Below are 26992 nucleotides of genomic sequence, written 5' to 3' on the forward strand. Positions count from 1 at the left end.
GTTGCCTTTTCATTTTGTTGAATTTCCTTTGTTGTACAGAGGCTTTTTAGTTTGATGTTATCCTAATTACCTATTTTAGGTTTTTGTTGTCTATGCCTTTGGTGTCATATCCAAAATATCATTGTAAAGACCAATGTCGGGTAGCATTTTCTTTGTGTTTCCTTCTAGGATTTTTATGGTTTTTGTTCACACATTTAAATCTGTTTTCAGTTGTTTTTTTAGTATGATGTAAGGGTAAATATTTATTCTTTTCCATGTGTATATCCCGTTATCTTAATACCATTTATTGAAGAAACTATCGTTTTTCCATTGTCTATGCTTTGCACCTTTGTCATAAATTAATTGACGATATATGTGTGGGCTTATTTGTGGGGTTTCTATTCTGTTCCATAGATTTGTATGTCTGTTTTTATGCTAGTACCTTACTATTTTGATTACCATAGTTTTGTAATAAAGTTTGAAGTCAGGGAGTGTGATGTGTCCAGCTTTGCTCTTCTTTCTTAAGATTGCTTTAGCTCGGAGCGCCTGCGTGGCTCAGTCATTAAGCATCTGCCTTCGGCTCAGGTCGTGATCCCAAGGCCCTGGAATGGACCCCCTCATTGGGTTTCCTGCTTGGCGGGAAGCTTGCTTCTTCCTGTTCCACTCCCCCTGCTTGTATTCCTTCTCTTGCTGTGTCTCTCTCTGTCAAATAAATAAATAGAATCTTAAGAAAAAATATAAAAAAAAGATTGCTTTAGCTCTTCAGTATCTTTTGTGCTTCCAGATGAATTTTTAGGATCGTTTCCTTTATTTTTGTGAAAAGTGCCATGGGAATTTTGGTAGGTGCTGGGTTAAATCTGTAGAAGGGTTTGTATAGTACGGACATTTTAATGATAGTTACTCTTCTAATCCATGAACATGAGATACTTTCCCATTTATTTGTGTCTTCTATTTTTTTTGGCTATGTCTTATAGTTTTTGGTGTACAGATCTTTCATCTACTTGGTTAATTAATCCTAAATATTTTACTCTTTTTGATGCTATTGTAAAAAGATTGTTTTGTTAATTTCTATATCTAATAGTTCATTGTTAGTTTAAGAAATGTTCCTCCCTAATGACTTCATCAACCCCTAAAAAGCTCTTCGAACCCTTACTCATACCCCTCTCTGGACTATGAACCCATTAAGTAATCCAAACCCTATAATGTTCCTTTCTCACCGTTTCTCAATAAAAGATCTTTATCTCTGAAAAAAAAAAAAGGAATGCAACCCATTTTATGTATATTGATTTTGTATATTGCAACTTTAAAAGGCTCATCAGTTCTGAAAAATTATTTTGTGGGAGCTTTATGGTTTTCTTTCTTTCTTTCTTTTTAAAAACTTTTTATTTTTTATAAACATATATTTTTATCCCCAGGGGTAGAGGTATGTGACTCGCCAGGTTTACACACCTCACAGCACTCACCATAGCACATACCCTCCCCAGTGTCCATAACCCCAACCCCCTTCTCCCAACCCCCCTCCCCCCAGCAATCCTCAGTTTTGTGAGATTAAAAGTCACTTATGGTTTGGGAAGGAGACAAACCATACGTGACTCTTTCTTTCTTTTTTTAAAGATTCTATTTGTTTATTAGAGAGAGAGCATGCACATGAGAGAGAGAGTGAGTGAGAGGGAGACAGAGAGAGAGCTGGAGCAAGGGAGAGGAGAAGCAGACTCCCTGCCAAGCAGAAAGCCTGATATGGGGCTCGATCCCAGGACCCTGGGATCATGACCTGAGCTGAAGTCAGACATTTAACTGACTGAACCACCCAGGCACCGTTATGGTTTTCTGTATATAATATCATGTATGCAAAACAGACAATTTTAACTTCTTTCTTTCCAGTTTAGTTGTCTATTTCTTTTCTTGCCTAGTTGCTCTGGTTAGGATTTCTTTTTGAATAGAAGGGGTGAGAGTTGGCATCATTGTCTTCTTACTGCTCTTAGAGGTATAGCTTTCATTGAGTATGATATTTGCTGTGAGTTTGTCATATATGCTCTTGATTATGTTGAAGTATAGTCTATCTATACCTGATTTGTTAAGAGTTTCTATTATAGGCAGCTGAATTTTGTCAAATGTTTTTCTACATTTATTGAGATGATCATATGATTTTATCCTTCATTCTGTTAATATATATATCATACTGATTTTCATATGTTGATCTATCCTTGCATTTGATGAATAAATCCCACCTGATAATGATGTGATTCTTTTAATGTTCTACTGAATTTGATTTGCAAGTATTTAGTTGAGAGTGTTTTTTGCATCTGTGTTTAACAGGATATTGGCCTTTTTCCCCCCTCTTCTTTTCCCTTTCCTTTCCTTTTTTTTTGTAGTCTCCTTGTCTGAGTTTGGAATCAAGGTAATGCTAACTTTGTAAAATGAGTTTGGAAGTGTTCCTTCTTCTTCAAATTTTTGGAAGACCCTAAGAAGGATTGATAATGATTTTTTTTATGTCATTGGTAAAATTCATCAGTGAAACCATCTGTTTGTTAAGAGGTTTTAAATTTCTGATTAAATTTTCTTAGTCATAATTAGTTTGTTCAGATTTTCTGCTTATGATTCTGTCTTGTCAGGTATATGTTTCTAGGAATTTTTCAATTTCTTTTAGGTTAACCAATTTATTGGTATATAATTCTTCATGGTAGACTCTTATCCTTTGTATTTTTATGGTATCAGTTGTAGTGCCTCCTCTTTGAATTTTTATTTTATTTATTTGATTCTTTTATTTTCTTTATTAGTCTGGCTAAATGTTTTTCAATTTTGGTTATCTTTTCAAATAGCTAGGTCTTAATTTTGTTGATCTTTCCTATTGTTTTCTAGTGCCTATTTCATTTATTTCTCCCTAATCTTTATATATTCTTCCTTTTGCTAAGTTTGGGCTTACTTCATTATTTTTATAGTTCCTTCAGATATAATGTTAGGTTGTTCTTAAGACTTTTTTTTCCTTATTACAGGCACTTATCCCCATTAAACTTCCATCTTAGAGCTGTTTTTTTCTGCATCCTATAAGTTTTGGTATGTTGTGTTTCCATTTCCATTTGTTTTAAGTTATTTTTTTAACTTCTCTATTAATTTCTTCTTTGGCCAATTGTTGTTCAGGAATGTGTTGTTTAATTTCCACATATTTGTGAATTTTATAGCTTTTCTTCTGTTACTGATTTCTAGCTTCATATCATTGTGGTTAGAAAAGATAATTGGTGTGATTTCTGTCTTCTTGAGTTGTTTTGTGGTCTAACATTTTATCTTCCCTGAAAATAATCTGTGGTGTTTAAAAAGAATGTGTGTTATGTGGTTATTGGATGGAATATTCTCTATATGTCTGTTAGCTCCATTTGGTCTAAAGTAAAATTTAAGCCCAATAATTTCTTATTAATTTTCTGGATCTATCCATTGTTAAAAAGTGGTATTGAAATCTCTTGCTTTTTTTCTTCCTATTTTTGTATTGTCTCTTTTTCCCTTCAGATGTGTTATTATTTGTTTAATATATTCAAATGCTCTGTTTTTTGGGGTGTGTATGTATTTACAGTTGTTTTATCCTCATGATTAACTAACCCCTTTGTAATTATATAATCACCTTCTTCGACTCCTGTTTGTGACTTGAAATCTAATTTGAATGATAGAAGTGTAGCTAATTCTGCTCTCTTTTGCTTTACATTTACAGGAAATATATATATATATATTTTCCTGCTTTTGAGCTGAAGTTTATCATTAAAGGTGAAGTGAGTTTCTTGTAGACAACATGCAGCTGGGTTGTATTTTTTAGTTCATTCAGCAACTATATGCCTTTTGACTGGAGAATTTAACTTACTAATATTATCTTGTTAATTGTTTTCTGGCTCTTTTTTAGTTCCTTTGTCTTTTACTTTTTCTCTTTTTGTGTTCATTTGTGAACTGATGATTTTCCAAAATGGTATGGTTTGATTTCCTTCTTTATATCTTTTTAATATCTGTTATTACAGGTTTTTGTTTGTGGTTGCTGCAAGACTTACATAAAACACATTTTAACAGTCTATTTAGGGGCGCCTGGGTGGCTCAGTGGGTTAAGCCTCTGCCTTCAGCTCAAGTGATGATCTCAGGGTCCTGGGATCGAGCCCCACATTGGGCTATCTGCTCAGTGGGGAGCCTCCTTCCCCCTTTCTCTGCCTGCTGCTCTGCTTACTTGTGATCTCTCTCTCTCAGATAAATAAATAAAGTCTAAAAAAAACCAGTCTGTTTAATGCTGATAATACTTGGACTTCAATCTCATATAAAAATTATACCCTTTTGGGGCGCCTGGGTGGCTCAGTGGTTTGGGCTGCTGCCTTTGGCTTGGGTCATGATCTCAGGGTCCTGGGATCGAGCCCCGCATCGGGCTCCCTGCTCCGCAGGAAGCCTGCTTCCCTCTCTCTCTTTCTCTGCCTGCCTCTCTGCCTACTTGTGATCTCTGTCTGTCAAATAAATAAATAAAATCTTAAAAAAATATATACCCTTTTGCTCTTACCCACATTTTATATATATATTTTTAAAGATTTTATTTATTTATTTGACAGAGAGAGATCACAAGTAGGCAGAGAGGCAGGCAGAGAGAGAGAGGAGGAAGCAGGCTCCCTGCTGAGCAGAGAGCCCGATGCAGGACTCGATCCCAGGACCCTGAGATCATGACCCGAGCCGAAGGCAGTGGCCTAACCCACTGAGCCACCCAGGCGCCCCATTTTATATTTTTGATGTTGCAGTTTACATCTTTTTATATTGTATATTATATTATATTATTTTATTTTAAATTTATTTATTTTCAGCATAACAGTATCATTATTTTTTCACCACACCCAGTGCTCCACGCAATCCGTGCCCTCTATAATATCCACCACCTGGTACCCCAACCTCCCACCGCCCGCCACTTCAAACCCCTCAGATTGTTTTTCAGAATCCATAGTCTCTCATGATTCATCTCCCCTTGAATTTACCCCAACCCCCTTCTCTCTAACTCCCCATGTTCTCCATGCTATTTGTTATGCTCCACAAATAAGTGAAACCATATGATAATTGACTCTCTCTGCTTGACTTATTTCACTCAGCATAATCTCTTCCAGTCCCTTCCAGTTGCTACAAAAGTTGGGTATTCGTCCTTTTTGATGGAGGCATAATACTCCATAGTGTATGTATATGGACCACATCTTCCTTATCCATTCATCCATTGAAGGGCATCTTGGTTCTTTCCACAGTTTGGCGACCGTGGCCATTGCTGCTATAAACATGGGGGTACAGATGGCCCTTCTTTTCACTATATCTGTATCTTTGGGGTAAATACCCAGGAGTGCAATGGCAAGATCATAGGGAAGTTCTATTTTTAATTTCTTGAGGAATCTCCACCCTGTTCTCCAAAGAGGCTGCACCAACTTGCATTCCCACCAACAGTATAAGATGGTTCCCATTTCTCCACATCCTCCCCAACACATGTTTTTTCCTGTCTTGCTAATTTTGGCCATTCTAACTGGTGTAAGGTGATATCTCAAGGTAGTTTTAATTTGAATCCCCCTGATGGCTAGTGATGATGAACATTTTTTCATGTGTCTGATAGCCATTTGTATGTCTTGATTGGAGAAGTGTCTGTTCATATCTTCTGCCCATTTTTTGATATGATTGTCTGTTTTGTGTGTGTTGAGTTTGAGGAGTTCATTATAGATCCTGGATATCAACCTTTTGTCTGTACTGTCATTTGCAAATATCTTCTCCCATTCTGTGGGTTTCCTCTTTGTTTTCTTGACTGTTTCCTTTGCTGTGCAGGAGCTTTTGATTTTGATGAAGTCCCAAAAGTTCATCTTCGTTTTTGTTTCCTTTGCTTTTGGAGACATATCTTGAAAGAAGTTGGTGTGGCTGATATCGAAGAGATTACTGCCTATGTTCTTCTCTAGGATTCTGATGGATTCCTGTTTCACGTTGAGGTCTTTTATCCATTTTGAATTTGTCTTTGTGTACGGTGTAAGAGAATGGTCGAGTTTCATTCTTCTACTTTAGCTGTCCAGTTTTCCCAAAACCATTTATTGAAGAGACTGTCTTTTTTCCGCTGTATATTTTTTCCTGTTTTGTCGAAGATTATTTGACCATAGAGTTGAGGATCCATATCTGGGCTCTCTACTCTGTTCCACTGGTCTATGTGTCTGTTTTTATGTATATTCTTTAAGAAATTACTGTAGCTGTAGTTATGTTTAATACCTTTGTCCTTCACTGTTTACTAGAGTTAATTGATTAATATGCTGCCATATTACAGTATTAGAGAAATCAGAATTTAAGTATAAACTTACCTTTATGAGTGTGTTCTGTATTTTTATTATATGTTTTTTATGTTACTAATTAGTGTCCTTTCCTTTTAGCATGAAGAACTTCTTTCAGCATTTCTTATAAGGCACGTTTAGTTGTGATGAACTCTCTCAGCTTTTGTTTGTCTTGGAAACTCTTTATCTCTTTATTTTTGAAGGACATCTTTCCCGGGTGAAGTATTCTTAGTTGGCAATTTTTTTCTTTCAGTACTTTGAATGTATCATCCCACTCTCTCCTGGCCTGCAAGGTTTCTGCTGAATTCTGCTGATAGCCTTGTGAGGGTTACCTTGTAAGTTACCACCTTTTTTTTTTTTTTTTATCTTGTTGCTTTTGAAATTCTCTTTGTCTTCAATTTTATTCAGTTTTATTATAATTTGTCTTTAAATTTATCTTTTCCAGTTGAATGTTTTTGGGGACCTAGCTTCATGAACATGGATATTCAAATCTCTTCCCAGATTTGGGCACTTCTCAGCCATTATTTTTTTTTTTTTAAATCAGATTCTGTCCCCTTTTTTCTCCTTCCTCCTTCTGGAACTGTAGTAATATGTAGATTGTTTTTCTTGATGGTATCCCATCATTCACATAGAATTTCTTTACTCTTTTTCATTCTCTTTTCTTTATTCTCTTTTGCTAGATAATTTCAGGGTTCCTATTATTAATCTCACTGATTCTTTCTTCTGCTGATCAAGTCTGCTTTTGGTACTCTATTTTACATTTTTCATTTAATTCATTGTAATCTTCAGCTCTAGAGTTTCTGTTTTCTTTTTATGATTTCTATGTAATTATTAAGCTCCTCATTTTGCTTGTGTTTTCCTGATTTTGTTTAATGGTCTTTCTATGTTTTCTTATAACTCCTTGAGCTTTTTAAAAACAACTGTTTTGAATTATTTATTGGGCAAATCACAGATCTGTTTCTTTGGGCTTGGTTACTAGAAAAAAATTGTATTCCTTTGGTGGTATAATTTCCTTTATTTTTCATGTTCTTGAAATTTTGCATTTCTTTTTTGCATGTGAAGAAGCAATTACTTCATCCATTTTTACTTATGTCTTTAGTATAGGATTAACTTATGTCAGCCCTGTTGGATATTTTCTCTTAGACCTTTCCTTTGGATGCACTTGCTCCACACTTCTCATTCCTTCTTGGAGTGGAATCCTTAAGACTGTATGGTTTCTTTCAATCCCACAAAAATCAGTCCACTTTCTAACAGTCTCTTGTTTGATTTACTTAAGGCAGTGCTGAATGCTCAAGTTTCTGTGCTTTCTTTCAGTCCCACAGGTGGCTTTCTGCATGTGCTCAGTAACTATCTGCAGAGGGTTATATTTGTTGTTGTACAGGGAGCTGGCCATGGCCTTGGGGAGCAGCTGGGGGAGGTGTGCTGTGTGTTGGGGATGCCTGTGGGCCAGTTGGGAAGAATTTCAGGCAAGATGTCCCCATTAGCTCATGCACAGTCTTCCTGATGGAGTCTGTAAAGTGATTGGTAGGATCCTTTGATGTCTTTTGAGAGTCCTGGCTGCTCTCCTTCTAGCCCCTCCTCATCCTCCAGTTATGTAGTACACCTCAGTATTCTGGATGGGGTGAGAAAGAAGTGGGTCTCTTCAGCAGCATACCACAAAGCTGGGGAAAGCCTGGTGCTCACTCAGATGTTCTCACTTTCTGCCATAGGAGAAATCACAGGTCAAGAAGTTATTTCTTGGCTGAGCTGGGCCGCCTTATGGGAGGAATAATGCAGATAAAGTAAAATTGTTCTTACCCTTTTGAGTGCATCCAGTCTCAGACTGTTTTATTTCCCCAACACTGTGCTTGAACTTTTCCACTGGACTTCTGAACTTCCACAAGGTCATTCTTTTCTGTGATTGATTGTTAAAATCAGTTTTCTTTGGTGGGGAAAATGGTAGAAAACTCCTACTCTTCCATCTTGCTTATGTTACTCCTCTATTTCAGTCATGAATTGGTGTTGAAGTTTGTCTTACGCATAATACAGTATGTGATTTTTCTTCATTAGCTTTAATATGGTAGATTACATTGATTGATTTTTGAATTTGAAAATGTTTTTCATCCCTAAAATGGTGCATAAGTCTTCTTATTGCTGAATTCTACTTGATAACATTTTGCTAAGGGTTTTTATATCTATATTCATGAGGGATATTGGTCTATAGTTTTCTTTATTTATACTATCTTTGATTTTGGTTATCAGAGTAATACTGATGTCATAAAAAATTAAGAGATTTTTTCTTCTTATTTTATGGTAGTGATTTTTTAGTAGTAGTGTTCAATCATTTTGGTAGAATGAAGCAGTGAAGACATCTGGGTCTAAAGATTTTTTTTTCTTTGGAGTTTTAAAATATGAATTCAATTTCCTTAATGGTCATGAGGCTATTCAAGCTATTTAAATTATAGTTAATCCTTGAATAACATAGGTTTGAGTTGCGTGGGTCTACTTCTGTGTCGATTTGTGATAAATACAATACAGTAGTGTAAATTTATTTTCTCTGCCTTATGATTTTAAAGTATTTTTTCTCTAGCTTACTTTATTGCAAGAATAGACTATATAATACACATAGCATTTAATATATGTGTTAATTGACTGTTTATGTTATCAGTAAGGTTTCTAGTCAACAGTAGGCTATTTGTAGTTAAGTGTTTGAGGTATACATGGTTTTTTTTGGTATACATGGGTATACATGGCTTTTTGACTGTGTGGGTGTTGGTGACACTGGGGTATTGGTGCCCCTAACCCTGTATTGTTCAAGAATCAATTGTATACATTTTGTATTGGTTGAGTTATGGTAGTTTGTATTTTAAAAGGAACTGGTCCATTTCATGCATGTCATCTATTTACTTGCATAATGTTTTTGAAATATTCCTTTAATATCCTTTTAATGAATGTGTAATATCCTGTTTCATTCCTGATATTGACAACTTGTGTATTATCTGTTTTTTACTTTGTTAGTCTTGGTAGAAATTAGTTCTATTAAAAAAAAGATTTTATTGGGGCGCCTGGGTGGCTCAGTGGGTTAAAGCCTCTGCCTTCGGCTCAGGTCATGATCTCAGGGTCCTGGGATCGAGTCCCGCATCGGGCTCTCTGCTTCCTCCTCTCTCTCTCTGCCTGCCTCTCTCTCTGCCTGTGATCTCTGTCAAATAAGTAAATAAAATCTTTTAAAAAAAGATTTTATTTATTCGTTTGACAGAGAGAGAACACAAGTGGGGGTGGCAGAGGGAGAGCGAGAAGCAGACTCCCTGCTGAGCAGGGAGCCTGACTTGGGGCTTGAGCACAGAACCCTGGGATCATGATCTGAGCTGAAGGCAGATGCTTAAGTGACTGAGCCACCCAGGCACCCCTAGTCAGTTCTGTTGATCTTCCCAAAGACCAGCTTTATATTTTCTTTATTGTTTTTCCTTTTTAAATTTTGTTGATTTCTCCTTTTTGTTCTTTCTGCTTGCTTTGGTCTTACTTTGCTTTTCTATTCTAATTTCTTGAAGAGAGGGCTTGGATTATTGATTTGCAATTTTCCTTATTTTATTTTTAAAGTTTTAAACATTTATTTATTTTTTAAATAGGCTCCATGCTCCACATGGATCTTGAACTCACAACTCTAAGATCAAGAGTTGCATGCTCTACTGACTGAGCCAAGTGGACCATGCAATTTTCCTTTTTAATAATATATGCATCTGTCTTTCTCTGATTGGCTTATTTTTGTTAGCATAATATATTCTAGCTCCATCCATGTTGTTGCAAATGGCAAGATTTCATTCTTTTTTATGGCTGAGTAATATGCCATTATATATATATACATACACCACATCTTTTTCTCTTTTTATAAAATAGGAATAATTTTTCTTTTTATTTATTTATATTTCATTTTTTATAGGAAACCAATTTTATTTATTTGTTTTTTAATTTTAATTTTATTTTTTCAGTGATCCAAGATTCATTGTTTATGCAACACACTCAGCGCTCCATGCAGTCCGTGCCCTCCTTAATACCCACCACCAGGCTCGCCCATCCCCCTACTCCCCTCCCTTCCAAAACCCCGTTTGTTTCTCAGAGTCCACAGTCTCTCATGGTTTGTCTCCTCTTCTAATTTTCCCCAATTAGCTTTTCACATCTTTTTTGTTGTTGTTGAGGATTTTTTTAGAGTGCATGCATGCATGCGAGTTGTGGGGGGGAAGGGACAGAGCAAAAAGGGAGGGACAAGCAGACTCCATACTGAGTGTGGAGCTGGGGGCAAGGCTTGATCTCACCACCCTGAGATTATGACCTGAACCAAAACCAAGAGTTGGATGCTTAAGCTTAACCAGTTGAGCTACCCAGGTGCCCTCACTTCTTCTTTGTCTATTCCTTGTTGATGAACATTTGGGTTCTTTCTGGAATTTGGCTATTGTTGATAATGCTGCATAAATGTTAGGGTCCATGTATCCCTTTGAATCAGTATTTTTGTATCCTTTGGATAATTACCTAGTTAGTGCAACTACTAGATCATAGGATAGTTCTATTTTTAAGTTTTTGAGGAACCTCCGTACTGTTCTGCAGAGTGGAAGCACCGGTTGCATTTCCAACAACAGTGTAAGAGGATTCTCCTTTCTCCATATCTTTGCCAACATCTGTTGTTTCCTGTGTTGTTAACTTTAGCCATTCTCACTCATATATGGAATTTAAGAGACAAAAGAGATAGGGGAAAGAAAAAAAAGAGAGGGAGGCAAACCATAAGAGACTTGTAACTATAGAGAACAAACAGGTTGATGAGGGGACGTAGGCAGGGGATGGGCTAAATGGTTGATGGATATTAAGGAGCAGTGATGAGCACTGGATGTTATATGTAAGTGAGGAATCACTAAATTCTTCTCCTGAAACCAACATTACACTATATGTTAACTAATTAGAATTTAAATAAAAACTTGAAACAAAATACAATATATGCATTTAATGCCAGTACTTTCCCTTTAAGCATTTCTTTACCTGTGTCTCCAAATTTTGATATATTGTATTGTCATTTTAATTCAGTTCAGTTTTCTATTTACTCTGAAAAGTCCTCTTTGATTCATGGATTATTTAGAAATATGTTGTTTTATATCCAACCATTTGCAGATTTTTCTTCTGTGTTTTGTGTGATTGATTTCCAGTTTAATTTTACTGGGGTTAAAAAACGTTCTGTTTATGATTTTGATTGTTTTAAATTTGTTGACATTTGTGTTTTTGCCCAGGATATGATTTATCTTGGCATATGTCCTGTGAGCACTTGAAAAGAATATGTATCTGCTTTTGATCAGTGGAGTGTTCTGTGAATGTCATTAGATCCTGCTGGTCGATGGTGTTGTTAAGTTCTTTATCATTGCTCTTTTGCTGTTTAGTTGTTCTGTAAGTTTCTAACTATAATTGTGAATTTGTCTATTTTTATTTATGTGACTTTTGCTTCAACATATTTTGTTGTTTAGTGCATCTGCATTTATGATTGCTATGTTTTCTTGGTGATTGACTTTGTATCATTATATAATGTCCCTTTTTGTATTGATAATTTTGTTTGTTCTGGTGTCTATCTAATATTAACTCTTGCTTTTCATTAATTTTAGCATAATGTGTTTTTTCATGCTTTTACTTCTTGTTTGCCTATGTTGTTATTTTTGTAATGAAGTTTTTAAAAGATTATTTATTTGAGAGTGTGTGTGAACACAGAAGGGAATAGGAGAGTGAAAGAGAGAGAGAGAGAAAGAATCTCAAGCAGACTCCCCAGTAAGCATGGAGCCTGACACTAAGATCATAACCTGAGCCAAAATCAAAAGACAGACATTTAACCAGCTAAGCCACCCAGGCACCCCTCCGTGTTGACATTTAGTCCATTCATAGTGTTTTACGATCATTACCACTGTCTAATTCCAAAACCTTTTCTTCACCCCAAACATGAAACCTTATTATTCCTTCATCTCCCAGCCCTTGATAACTACTATCTATATAGATTTGCCTATTCTGGATATTTCTTATAAGTGAAATCATGTAATATGTGACCTTTTGTGACTTTCTTCTTTCACTCAGTATAATATTGTCAAGATTCATTATTGATGTGGCATATCTCAGTACATAATTGCTTTTATGGCTGACTAACATCCCATTGTATGAATATATCACAGTATATTTGTCCACTTATCAGTTGATGGAGACTTGAGTTGTTTCCACTTTTGGCCCTGTGAGTAGTGATCCTAGTTTTCTCTGATTTTAGTGAAAAATTCACTGTCATTTGAATATTTTTTTCCACTAGAGGTAAGGTATTGTTTTTTCTTACTGATTTTAAGATTTTTTTTTTGCATGTGATATTTAGAGATGTAACTATGTTGTGTCTTGATATGTGTTTCTTTTGGCTTATCCTGTTTGGGGTTTGCTCAACTTCCTCAATATGTAGACTTTTCCTTTGCCAAATTTGGGGAGTTTTCTGTCATTTTAAAATTTAATTTAATTTTAACATCTTAGTTTTTATTTTTTCAGTGTTTCAAGAGTCATTGTTTATGCTCCACACCCAGTGCTCCATGCAATATGTGCCTTCCTTAATACCCACCACTTTTTTAATTTTAAATTTTGTTAAGAGTTTATTTTTTAGAACACTTTTAGGTGTACAGAAAAATTGTACAGAAAGTATAAGGATCCTCTCTCCCAGTTTCTCTTCCTATTCACATTCTACATTAGTGTGGTATGTTTGTTATATTTGATGAACCAATATTTATTACTATTACTATTATTTATAGTTTACATTAGGGTACATTCTTTGTGTTGTATAGTTTTATTGTTTTGACAAATGCATAATGCATATGGTTTTGCAAATGCATATCTATCATTGAAGTGTCTTAAGAATAGTTTTGTTGCCCTAGAAATACACTATTCTCCACCTATTCATTCCTTTCCTCATTCTTCAGGACTATTGGCAACACTGATTTTTTTACTGCCTCAAAGAATGCTGTTTAGTTGGGATCATATAGACTGTAGCTTTTTCAGATTGGCTTCTTTCACTCAGCAACATGCAGTTAAAATCCTTCCATGTCTTCTTGTGGCTTGAGAGCTCATTTCTTCTTCTTCTCCTCCTCCTCCTCCTCCACCCCCCCCCCCCCAATTCTACTGTCTGGATGGACTATAGATTGTTTATTCATTCATCTACTGAAGAGGACATCTTGGTTGCTTCCAAGTTTTGGCATTTATAGATAAAACAACTGTAAAAACATTTTTGTGGGCTTTTGTGTGGACATAAGTTTTCAGCTCACTTGGTAATTACCAAGGAGTGCAGTTGCTAGGTTGTATGGTAAGAATACGTTAGTTTTTTTGTTTTGTTTTTTAGATTTTGTTTTTTTACTCATTTGACGGACAGAGACACATTGAGAAAGGGAACACAAGCAGGGGAAGTGGGAGAGGGAGAAGCAGACTTCCTGCCAAGTAGGGAGCCCGATTCGGGGCTTGATCCTAGGACCCTGGGATCAGGACCTGAGCCAAAGGCAGATGCTTAATGGCTGAGCCACCCAGGAGCCCTGAGTATGTTAGTTTTATAAGAAACTGCCAGACTCTCTTCCAATGTGGTTGTACCGTTTTGCTTTCTCAGCAGCAATGTATGAGAGTTCCTGTTGCTCTGTATTCTCACTAGTATTTATTCTATTCATGTACATTCTAAGCTTTGCCTTTTTTCTTCTCTCATCCCAGGACTTGATGACAAGAATGTTAGGTATTTTTGTTGTTGTTGTTGCCATAGTCATATAGGTCCGTGAATATTTTTTTTTTTCTATTTCCTCTTTATTGTTTAGTCTCTCAACACTTCTGACATAAAAAGTGTGGGGTTTTCTACACCAACAACCAATTCTACAAGTGTCTGGATTCCCACTTGGGTGTCCAACAATTCAATGCAGTTCTTATGCTAACTGATCTCATATGTTAAGAGCTCAGTCCCACAAGACCGCCTTCACTTCAGATGCCAATCTCAAGTCCTGGACTTCAGTTATAAATTGAGGGTTCTCATGTCCCCTTCTCATGTTTGATAGTTTACTAGAACAGCTCACAGAACTCAGTTAAACAACTTAATTACTATTTTCAGTATATCATAAAGGATCCAACTTAGGAACAGCCAAATATAAAAGATGCTTAGGGCAAGGTATATGAATCAGGACATGGAGCTTCTGTGCCCTGTTTTGGTATTTCAACCTCACAGCAACTTCGTGTGTTCATTATCTTGGAAGCTGTCCAAACCCCATTGTTGTTTTTATGGGAGTTACATTGTGATGGCACGATTTATTAAATCAGTGGCCTTTGGTGATTAACTCATTTTCCAGCCTTTCTCCCCTTCCTGGGTTTGGAGAGTGGAGCTGAAAGTTCCAGCCCTGTAATCACATGGTTCCCCTGACATCTCCCATTCTGAAGCTCTCTGGAGGCCCACCAAGGGTCACTTCATTAGCATAAACCCCAGTAGAGTTGAAAGTGGCTTATTATGAATAACAAAGTTGATGCTTCTCCTATTTTTCTTATCCAGAAATTCCAAGAGTTTTAGAAGCTCTTGTGTCAGGGATTCGGGATGAAGAAATATATATTATTGTATCCCAATATCACAGTCAGTGTGTATCATTTTAAATTTTTTTGACTTATGGCTCACTGCTTCTTTGCTCTGTCCCCTCCATTCTACTGTTGAGCCAATCCAACATCTTCTGTTTCTTTGTTGAGACATTTTGTTTCTTTGCTGAGATTCTCTTGTCTTTTTCATGTTTCACTCATATTTATAATTGCTTACTGAAACATTTTTATGATGGCTTCTTTAAATATTTGTGAGATAATTCTAGCATCTTTGTTTTCTTGGTGTTGTCTTGTATTGTTTCTTTTCCCCCCCCATTCAATTTAAGATCTTCCTGGTTCTTGGTATGACAGGACCTAGACCTTTAGGAATTATGTTATGAGATACTGCTTTTATTTAAAACTTTTGCTTTTTCTGGCTTTTGTAACAGTGCTGCTGTAGGGGAAGGACGGGATTTGCCTTATTACTGCTAAGAGGGGGTTGAGGTCCTTGTTTCCCACTCAGCCTCTGTTGACACTGAATGGCGCAGGCTCCTTGTTGCTGTTGAATAGGTGTGGGAATTCTGGCTTCCTAGTAGTCTTCCACTGATTATTCACTGATGGGAAAGCATGTAGAGCCTTCTGCTCTTCCCCATGTAGCCTCTGATAACACCGGAGGAGAATGTTGACCCTGTTATTGCTGAGCAATGGTGAAAGTCCCCACCATCTCTCTCTTAGGCATCTTCAGACACCACAGGGGATGATGGAGGAGTCTCATTAATGCTGGTTAGGGGTAGAAGTTCAGGTAGTCTCCACTGCCACTAAGTGGTTGTGGCTTGTTATTGCCCACTTGGGTAGAGATTCTTGACTCCCAACTTGGCCTTTTCAGTCTAGTACTATACCAGTTCAAGACTTGAATGTGTTAATTATGGTCCAATGAAGGTGAAAGTCCAATTTCTCCAGTTAACCTTGCTTGCGTGGGTGAGAGTTGGGCCACAGCTTTTTTTTTTCTTTCATTTTTGGTGATGTTTGGAATCAATATAGTGGTTATTACTAAGGAGTTTTCTTTGTTGACAGGCTGACTTTTCCTGGTTCTTAAGCTAGAAAGAACAGTCTTTTTTTTGTCTGTGCCTGTTGGTATTTCTCAGTTTCTAGCCTTTTCAGCTTCAAATAACAGATGTATAAGGTAAAAGAAAATCTAGGGAATGCACCACTGTGTTCTTTCTAGTATCTCAAGGTCCTTAGCTGGTCTGCCTTTTTCTCTGTACCTTTCAGAATCTTCCTATTATTAAAAATATATATTTCTTTCTAGAGCTTTTAATATACAATGTATATATGTGCTTTATATTGATGTTATATGTGTAAAATATGTATATATTTATGTATATGTTACATATATGTCCACAGTTTTTTGTTGTATTTAGTTGAATTTAGCAGGAGGATTAGTGAAAAATATGTCTCATCCATCTTCCTGGAAGCATATGCTAATTTTATGCCTTTTTAGCTTTTTACTATTCTTCCTTTATAGATAACAGGTTGTCATTGCTTAGTTTTGGTTGCATGAGGTTGTGTGTTTTATTCTAAGTCCATATTTTCCTATATTAGGATTCCCTGTTGACATAAGTTATCTTTTATTATGGGCCAATATATAAAATGTATTACTGGTATACTTGATGTCAGCTTTGTGGTGCTATAAGATGTCCCTAGTTTTTGTTCTCACTCTCAAAAACAAATATTCTGTTTCCATCCACAAACAAAAGTGTTTTGAGGACCTGTAGCATCCTTCATCATACAACAAGGGATCCAGGAGAAGTCTCACCTACCTGTGCATTGGGTAATAGGCAGATAGATCCCAGTCCCAGATGTGTATCCTGAAGTGACCCTTTTGTCATTTTGGAGCTTCTGAAGACAATGTCCCTTGGATTAGAGAAACTTTGTAGATGTCTAGGTTTCTATAGGTGAAGACCCAGCACTTTCTTGGAGCAGGAAGTAAGAGTTTGGGTACATTGGAGTGGTGAATAGGAAAAATTTCACTTTACCTATATCAACTTTACCACAAGACAGCACAGATAAAGGCCAGAGGAAATCCTTTTAGGCCCATGATTTTTCCTGTGAAGACAAGAGTGCATGTGAGTGAGGATCCAGCTTCTCCAGTTCTGCAGATGCTTCCAGAGAGGCTCATTTCTGTCTTGTCCTCTCCAGAGTACTAAATTGGGAGTTCCATGACTGAGAGGTAGAAAGACGCACATAGGATTTTTGGGTGGCATTAAAGAGACACAGAACCTCCTGTACATCAGACTCCATCAAAAGCCCACCATTTACTGCTTGGAAAGTCCCACCTTTGGATTCCCCACTGCCCCATGAGCATCCCAGTGCTTTGTGCCTCATACTACCTGCCATCCCCTATGTCCCTTATGCTGTGGCTGGCTCACTGTACATGCTCTTTAAGATGGTGGCAAGAGCAAGCTTTGGAAGACTGTTATTGAATACACATGGAAAGCAGGCAGAATCTGTAGTACAGAGACCACAAACTTGAGTTATAGTGCAACCTTTGGGATGACACAAGAGAACCCTGTCAGCACTCAGCCTGGTGCATTGTAGAATTGATAGAAAGCATTCATGTTGAAGAATTCTTCCACAAAAGTGAGCAAGAAATATGGAGCAGGTTCATGGGAGGTTTGAGAAATTACAGAATCTCTAAAGAGGAACATGAAAGGTATTTCTACCCTGCTGGCAGTTAGTAAAGTCTGGACGGGTGACTACTACTTCAAATTTGAAGACCATAACACAGAACTCCAAGACACATGAAAAACCAAGGAAGCTAATTGAATTTAAATTTAAAAAAAGAAAAGGAGGGGGAGGAGTCAAGATGGCGGAGAAGTAGCAAGCTGAGACTGCTTCAGCTAGCCGGAGATCAGCTAGATAGCTTATCTAAAGATTGCAAACACCTGAAAATCCATCGGCAGTTCGAAGAGAAGAAGAACAGCAATTCTGGAAACAGAAAAACAACCACTTTCTGAAAGGTAGGACCGGCGGAGAAGTGAATCCAAAGCGACGGGAAGATAGACCCCGGGGGGAGGGGCCGGCTACAAGTGGTAGATCAGAAAGGAACAGAGACCATATACAGTAACAGTCACCTTACAGGCAATACAATGGCACTAAATTCATATCTCTCAATAGTTACCCTGAATGTGAATGGGCTAAATGCCCCTGTCAAAAGACACAGGGTATCAGAATGGATAAAAAACCAAAACCCATCTATATGTTGCCTCCAAGAAACACATTTTAAGCCCGAAGACACCTCCAGATTTAAAGTGAGGGGGTGGAAAAGAATTTACCATGCTAATGGACATCAGAAGAAAGCAGGAGTGGCAATCCTTATATCAGATCAATTAGATTTTAAGCCAAAGACTATAATAAGAGATGAGGAAGGACACTATATCATACTCAAAGGGTCTGTCCAACAAGAAGATTTAACAATTTTAAATATCTATGCCCCCAATGTGGGAGCAGCCAACTATATAAACCAATTAATAACAAAACCAAAGAAACACATCAACAATAATACAATAATAGTAGGGGACTTTAACACTCCCCTCACTGAAATGGACAGGTCATCCAAGCAAAAGATCAGCAAGGAAATAAAGGCCTTAAACGACACACTGGACCAGATGGACATCACAGATATATTCAGAATATTTCATCCCAAAGCAACAGAATACACATTCTTCTCTAGTGCACATGGAACATTCTCCAGAATAGATCACATCCTCGGTCCTAAATCAGGACTCAACCGGTATCAAAAGATTGGGATCATTCCCTGCATATTTTCAGACCACAATGCTCTAAAGCTAGAACTCAACCACAAAAGGAAGTTTGGAAAGAACCCAAATACATGGAGACTAAACAGTATCCTTCTAAAGAATGAATGGGTCAACCGGGAAATTAAAGAAGAATTGAAAAAAATCATGGAAACAAATGATAATGAAAATACAACGGTTCAAAATCTGTGGGACACAACAAAGGCAGTCCTGAGAGGAAAATATATAGCGGTACAAGCCTTTCTCAAGAAACAAGAAAGGTCTCAGGTACACAACCTAACCCTACACCTAAAGGAGCTGGAGAAAGAACAAGAAAGAAACCCTAAGCCCAGCAGGAGAAGAGAAATCATAAAGATCAGAGCAGAAATCAATGAAATAGAAACCAAAAAAACAATAGAACAAATCAACGAAACTAGGAGCTGGTTCTTTGAAAGAATTAATAAAATTGATAAACCCCTGGCCCGACTTATCAAAAAGAAAAGAGAAAGGACCCAAATAAATAAAATCATGAATGAAAGAGGAGAGATCACAACTAACACCAAAGAAATACAAACTATTATAAGAACATACTATGAGCAACTCTACGCCAACAAATCTGACAATCTGGAAGAAATGGATGCATTCCTAGAAACATATAAACTACCACAACTGAACCAGGAAGAAATAGAAAGCCTGAACAGACCCATAACCAGTAAGGAGATTGAAACAGTCATTAAAAATCTCCAAACAAACAAAAGCCCAGGGCCAGACGGCTTCCCGGGGGAATGCTACCAAACATTTAAAGAAGAACTAATTCCTATTCTCCTGAAACTGTTCCAAAAAATAGAAATGGAAGGAAAACTTCCAAACTCATTTTATGAGGCCAGCATCACCTTGATCCCAAAACCAGACAAGGATCCCACCAAAAAAGAGAGCTATAGACCGATATCCTTGATGAACACAGATGCGAAAATACTCAACAAAATACTAGCCAATAGGATTCAACAGTACATTAAAAAGATTATTCACCACGACCAAGTGGGATTTATTCCAGGGCTGCAAGGTTGGTTCAACATCCGCAAATCAGTCAATGTGATACAACACATCAATAAAAGAAAGAACAAGAACCATATGATACTCTCAATAGATGCTGAAAAAGCATTTGACAAAGTACAACATCCCTTCCTGATCAAAACTCTTCAAAGTGTAGGGATAGAGGGCGCATACCTCAATATCATCAAAGCCATCTATGAAAAACCCACCGCAAATATCATTCTCAATGGAGAAAAACTGAAAGCTTTTCCGCTAAGGTCAGGAACACGGCAGGGATGTCCATTATCACCACTGCTATTCAACATCGTACTAGAGGTCCTAGCCTCAGCAATCAGACAACAAAAGGAAATTAAAGGCATCCAAATCGGCAAAAAGAAGTCAAATTATCACTCTTTGCAGATGATATGATACTATATGTGGAAAACCCAAAAGACTCCACTTCAAAACTGCTAGAACTTATACAGGAATTCAGTAAAGTGTCAGGATATAAAATCAATGCACAGAAATCAGTTGCATTTCTCTACACCAACAGCAAGACAGAAGAAAGAGATATTAAGGAGTCAATCCCATTTACAATTGCATCCAAAACCATAAGATACCTAGGAATAAACCTAACCAAAGAGACACAGGATCTATACTCAGAAAACTATAAAGTACTCATGAAAGAAATTGAGGAAGACACAAAGAAATGGAAAAATGTTCCATGCTCCTGGATTGGAAGAATAAATATTGTGAAAATGTCTATGCTACCTAAAGCAATCTACACATTTAATGCAATTCCTATCAAAGTACCATCCATCTTTTTCAAAGAAATGGAACAAATAATTCTAAAATTTATATGGAACCAGAAAAGACCTCGAATAGCCAAAGGGATATTGAAAAAGAAAGCCAACGTTGGTGGCATCACAATTCCGGACTTCAAGCTCTAGTACAAAGCTGTCATCATCAAGACAGCATGGTACTGGCACAAAAACAGACACATAGATCAATGGAACAGAATAGAGAGCCCAGAAATAGACCCTCAAATCTATGGTCAACTAATCTTTGACAAAGCAGGAAAGAATGTCCAATGGAAAAAAGACAGCCTTTTCAATAAATGGTGCTGGGAAAATTGGACAGCCACATGCAGAAAAATGAAATTGGACCATTTCCTTACACCACACACAAAAATAGACTCAAAATGGATGAAGGACCTCAATGTACGAAAGGAATCCATCAAAATCCTTGAGGAGAACACGGGCAGCAACCTCTTCGACCTCTGCCGCAGCAACATCTTCCTAGGAACAACGCAAAAGGCAAGGGAAGCAAGGGAAAAAATGAACTACTGGGATTTCATCAAGATCAAAAGCTTTTGCACAGCAAAGGAAACAGTTAACAAAATCAAAAGACAACTGACAGAATGGGAGAAGATATTTGCAAACGACATATCAGATAAAGGACTAGTGTCCAGAATCTATAAAGAACTTAGCAAACTCAACACCCAAAGAACAAATAATCCAATCAAGAAATGGGCAGAGGACATGAACAGACATTTCTGCAAAGAAGACATCCAGATGGCGAACAGACACATGAAAAAGTGCTCCATATCACTCGGCATCAGGGAAATACAAATCAAAACCACAATGAGATATCACCTCACACCAGTCAGAATGGCTAAAATCAACAAGTCAGGAAATGACAGATGCTGGCGAGGATGCGGAGAAAGGGGAACCCTCCTACACTGTTGGTGGGAATGCAAGCTGGTGCAGCCACTCTGGAAAACAGCATGGAGGTTCCTCAAAATGTTGAAAATAGAACTGCCCTATGACCCAGCAATTGCACTATTGGGTATTTACCCTAAAGATACAAATGTAGTGATCCAAAGGGACACATGCACCCGAATGTTTATAGCAGCAATGTCCACAATAGCCAAACTATGGAAAGAACCTAGATGTCCATCAACAGATGAATGGATCAAGAAGATGTGGTATATATACACAATGGAGTACTATGCAGCCATCAAAAGAAATGAAATCTTGCCATTTGCAACAACATGGATGGAACTAGAGCGTATCATGCTTAGCGAAATAAGTCAAGCAGAGAAAGACAACTATCATATGATCTCCCTGATATGAGGAAGTGGTGATGCAACATGGAGGCTTAAGTGGGTAGAAGAAGAATAAATGAAACAAGATGGGATTGGGAGGGAGACAAACCATAAGTGACTCTTAATCTCACAAAACAAACTGAGGGTTGCCGGGGGGAGGGGGTTTGGGAGAAGGGGGTGGGATTATGGACATTGGGGAGGGTATGTGATTTGGTGAGTGCTGTGAAGTGTGTAAACCTGGTGATTCACAGACCTGTACCCCTGGGGATAAAAATATATGTTTATAAAAAATAAAAAAATTAAAAAAAAAATAATAAAAAAAAAAAAGAAAAGGAAAAAAACAACAAGAAAACATATTCCACTGAAGGACCACATAATCTTCTAGTAACTGAATCCAAAGACATGGAGATTTACAATTTATCTGATAAAGAATTAAAAAAAAGCTGGTTTTGTTTTTTAAGATTTTGTTGGTTTATTTGACAAAGAGAGATATAGTAAGAGAGGGAACACAAGCAGGGGGAGTGGGAGAGGGAGAAGCAGGCTTCCCGCTGAGCAGAGAGCCTGATGTGGGGCTTGATCCCAGAATCCTGGGATCATGACCTGAGCCGAAGGTAGGCACTTAATGACTGAACCACCCCAGTGCCCCTCAAAAAAGCTCTTTTAAGGAAGTTTAATGAGCTAAAGGAAACACTGAAAGACAGTTTAGTGAAATCAGGAAAACAGTACATTAACAATATAAAAATTTATCAATTTTATCAAAGAGATAAATAATGAAAAAGAACCAAACAAATTGGAGTTGAAGAATCCAGTGAATGAAATGGAAAAAAAATGTAGCAGAGCACATCAGCAGTAGGTTTGATCAAGCAGAAGAAAGAATCAGTGAAATTAAAGATAGGAACTTTGAAATTATACAGTCAGAGGAAACCTGACTGGAAAAGAAGAAAAAAATGAGGAAGCATAAAGAAAGACTTCATGATTGTTTTTCAGAGTCCATAGTCTCTGAAAAACAATCTGAGGGGTTTTAAGTGGTGGTGGGGGGGTGGATGGTTGGGGGAACCAGGTGGTGGGTATTAGAGAGGGCATGGATTGCATGGAGCACTGGGTGTGGTACAAAAACAATGAATACTGTTATGCTGAAAATAAATAAAAAATAAATTAAAAAAACAAACAAACAAAGACATTCTCATCCAAACAACAACAACAACAAAAAACCCATGAATTTTGCTAGGATTATTGGAATAAAAAGGCTCTAATTTGGAAAAAAAAAAAAAAAGAATGACTTCATGATTGGGTACATATCAGTGGGACCAATTTGTGAATCATTGGAATTCTAAAAGGAGAAGGTGGTGGGAAAGGGGTCAGGAAACCTATTTAAAGAAATAATGACTAAGAACTTTTCAAATCTAGGGATAAATTTGGACATCTAAGTTCATAGTCTTCATAGGTCACCAGACAAACTGAACATGAAGAAATCCCCTCCAAGACACATTATAATAAAATTCTCAAAGTCACAGCAAGGAAAGATTTTAAAAGCAGCAAAAGAAACAAAGGTGGTAACTTATGAGGTTACTACCCCCCCCCCCCATTAGACTACCAGTGGATTTCTCAGCAAAAATAATACAGGCTATGAAAGAGTAGGGTAATATAGTCCAAGTGTTGAAATTAAAAAAAAGCCCCACCAACCAAGAATACTTTCCCTAGCAGAGCCATTGTTCAGAAATGAAGGAGAGATACAAATTTTCCCAACTAAACAAAAGCTGAGGGAATTTGCCACTAGACCTGCCTTACAAAATGCTAAAAGGAGTTCTTCAAGCTGAATGAAAGAGCACTGATTAAGAACATGAAAGCATGAAAATATAAAACACACTGGTAAAGGTTATTATGTAGTTAGATTTAGAATACTTTAATACTATGATATGATGGTATATTAACTCTAGTATTAAAAGATGAGAGTATTAAAACATAGCTACAGTAATTTTAAAATATAAAATACAAACACAGGTAAATTGTGACATCAAAATCAAAGCAGGGGAGAGTAAAAGGGTAGAGTTTTTATAGATGATCAAAGTTAAGTTGTTATGAGTATAAAATAGACTTATAAGATGTGTTACATAAAACCATGGTAACCGCAAAGCAAAACCTAGAGCAGAATCCTGGAAGATGACAGATAAGGGAATCAAAACATATCACTGTGGAACTTCACAAAGGAAGGCAGCAAAAGATGAAAGAAGCAAGGCATAACCTGCCATCCCTCCCAACCCAGGGCAGCAGCTCTTCCTGCCCACGGGTCCTGTCCCCGTGCTTTAATAAACCACCATTTTGCACTTAAAAAAAAAAAAAAAAGAATTGGAAATAATAATATAGCACTAGTAAGTCTTTACCTATCGATAATTACTTTAAATGTAAATAGATTGAATTCTCTAACTGACAGACCTAATGTGGCTGGATTGATTAAAAAACAAGGCCCAGCTTATTGCATGCCACCTATAGGAGACTTACTCTGGCTTTAAGGATACATATAGCTTGAAAGTAAAGGGATAGAAAAAGATATTTCATGCAAGTGGAAACCAAAAGAGACCATAAGTAGCTATACTTACACTGAGTAAAGTAGATATTAAGTCAAAAAGTGTAACTAGAGATCAAGAAATCACTTATATAATGATAAAAGGATCAACTCAACCAGAAGATATATCATTCATAAAGGTGCATCAGAAACTAATATATTAATATATAATAAAGGTATTAAACACAGATTTAAAGGGAGAATTAGATTATTATAGTGGGAGACTTCAGTAAGATTATCTGGACAGAAAATCAACAGACATTGGACTTGAACTCTACTTTAGATCAAACGAACCTCACAGAAGTAGATAGAACATTTCATCCACCAACAGCAGGATATACATTATTCTCAACTGAAAATGGAACATTCTTCAGAATAAATCCTATGACAGGTCACATAGCAAGGCTTAGCAAATTTAAGAAGATTGAAATTATACTACATATCTTTTTTAGACTACAATGGATGAAAGTAGAAATCAATAATGGGAAGAAAACTGGAAAATTCACAAATATGTTCAAATTAAACAATACAGTTCTGAACAACCAGTGGTCAAAAAAAAACCACAAAGGAAATAAAAAGACACCTTGACACAAATTAAAATGGAAACAGTATACTATGGGAGGCTGCAAAAGCAGTTTTAAGGGGCACCTGGTGGCTCAGTGGGTTAAAGCCTCTGCCTTCGGCTCGGGTCATGATCTCAGGGTCCTGGGATGGAGCCCCGCGTTGGACTCTCTGCTCAGCGGAGACCCTGCTTCCTCCTCTCTCTCTGCTTGCCTCTCTGCCTACTTGTGATCTCTGTCTGTCAAATAAATAAATAAAATCTTTTTAAAAAAGCAGTTTTAAGAGGGAATTTTATAGTAATACATGCCTGCAATATGAAAAAAGAAAGATGTAAAATAAACAACCCAGCTTTACATCTAAAGAAACTAGAAAAAGAAGAAAAAAACTATGCTCAAATTTAGCAGAAGGAAGGAAATATCAGAGTGGAAAAAATGAAATAGAGACCAGAAGACTATGAAAAGATTAACAAAACTAAGAACAGGCTTTTTCCCCCCTAAAGATAAACAGAATGGACAAATCCTGAAATAGACTAAGGGAAAAAAGGAAAGACTCAAATGAAATGAGATATGAAATAGGAAACATTTAAAACGATACCATAGAAATAGAAAGGATTATAAGAGAATGCTATGACAAATTAATATAAACAAAATGGATAACCTGGAGGAAATGGGTGAGTTCCTAGAAACATATAAGGATATGTTTATAAGGATATATTATAAGGAAACATATAAGGATAAATCAGGAAGAAATAAAAAAAAACCGTTAATGATCTAAGTAGTGAGTAAGGAGATTGCATGAGCAACCAAAATCTAACAAAGAGAAGTCCAGGCCCTGATGAGTTTACTGGTGAATTCTACTAAACTTTAAAAAGTCAGTACCAGGGCACCTGGGTGGTTCAGTGGGTTGATCCTCTGCCTTTGGCTCAGGTCATGATCTCAGGGTCCTGGGATCGAGTCCCGCATTGGGCTCTCTGCTTGGCAGGGAGCCTGCTTTCCCCTGTCTCTCTGCCTACTTGTGATCTTTCTCTCTGTCAAATAAATAAATAAAACCTTAAAAAAAAAATAAGAGTCAGTACCAGTTCTCAAACTCTTCTAGAAAACTGAAGAGGAGGGAACACTTCCATACTCTTTTATGAGGCCAGTAATACCCTGATACCCAAGCCAGATAAGGACACTAAAGGAAAAAGAGAATCAAAGACAATATCCCTGATGAATACAGATTCAAAACTTCTCAACAAAATATTAGCAACCTGAATTTAACAGCACTTTTAAAGGATCATATCAAGGGGCGAAAGGATGATTTAACATTATCAAACTAATAAATTTGATACATCTTACTGATAGAATGAAAGATAAAAATTTTATAATCATTTCAGTAGATGCAGAAAAAGCATTTGACATAATGCAGCATCCTTTAATGGATAAAACTTAGCAGTTTGGGTTTAGAAGTAACATACCTCAGGATAAGAAAGGCCGTGGTATGACAAGTCCAGAGCTAATATCATATGCAATGGTATAAGGTTGAAGTCTTTTTCTCTAAGAGGAGCAACAAGACAAAGGTGCTCACTCTCACCACTCCTATTAAACAGAATACTGGAAGTCCTAGCCAGAATAGCAGGTAAGAAAAGGAAACAAAAGGTATTCAAATAAGAAAGGAAGAAACAAAATTGTATGTGCTTGCATATGATATGTAGAAAATCCTAAAGACTCCACCCCAAAACTGTTAAAACCAATGAAAAATTCAGTAAAGGGGCACCTGGGTGGCTCAGTGTGTTGAGCCTCTGCCATTGGCTCGGAGAGTGATCTCAGGGTCTTGGGATTGAGCCCTGCATCAGGCTCTCTGCTTAGTGGGGACCCTGCTTCCCTCCCCCCTGCCTGCCTACTTGTGATCTCTCTTTCTCTGTCAAATGAATAAATAAAATCTTTAAAGAAAGAAAAAAATTCAGTAAAGTTACGGGATACAAAATTAACACAAAGAATTTAACTGTGTTTCTGTTCACTAACAGTGAAATATCTGAAAAAGGGAAGGCAACAGTCTATTTAAAATAGCAGTGAAAGCAAGCAGAAATTTAGGAATAAACTTAACCAAGGAGGTAAGAAATCTGTAC

General features: G+C 37.0%; 1 protein-coding gene across 9 annotated transcripts in view; it reads left to right on the forward strand.

Annotated features, from left to right (window-relative positions):
- Nucleotides 1-26992, forward strand: part of DOCK3 (dedicator of cytokinesis 3) — a 578190-nt gene that overhangs the window by 198883 nt on the left and 352315 nt on the right. The window lies entirely within an intron of this gene.

The sequence above is a fragment of the Mustela lutreola genome, chromosome 2 (genome assembly GCF_030435805.1).
Source record: "Mustela lutreola isolate mMusLut2 chromosome 2, mMusLut2.pri, whole genome shotgun sequence".
Taxonomy (NCBI): Eukaryota; Metazoa; Chordata; class Mammalia; order Carnivora; family Mustelidae; genus Mustela; species Mustela lutreola.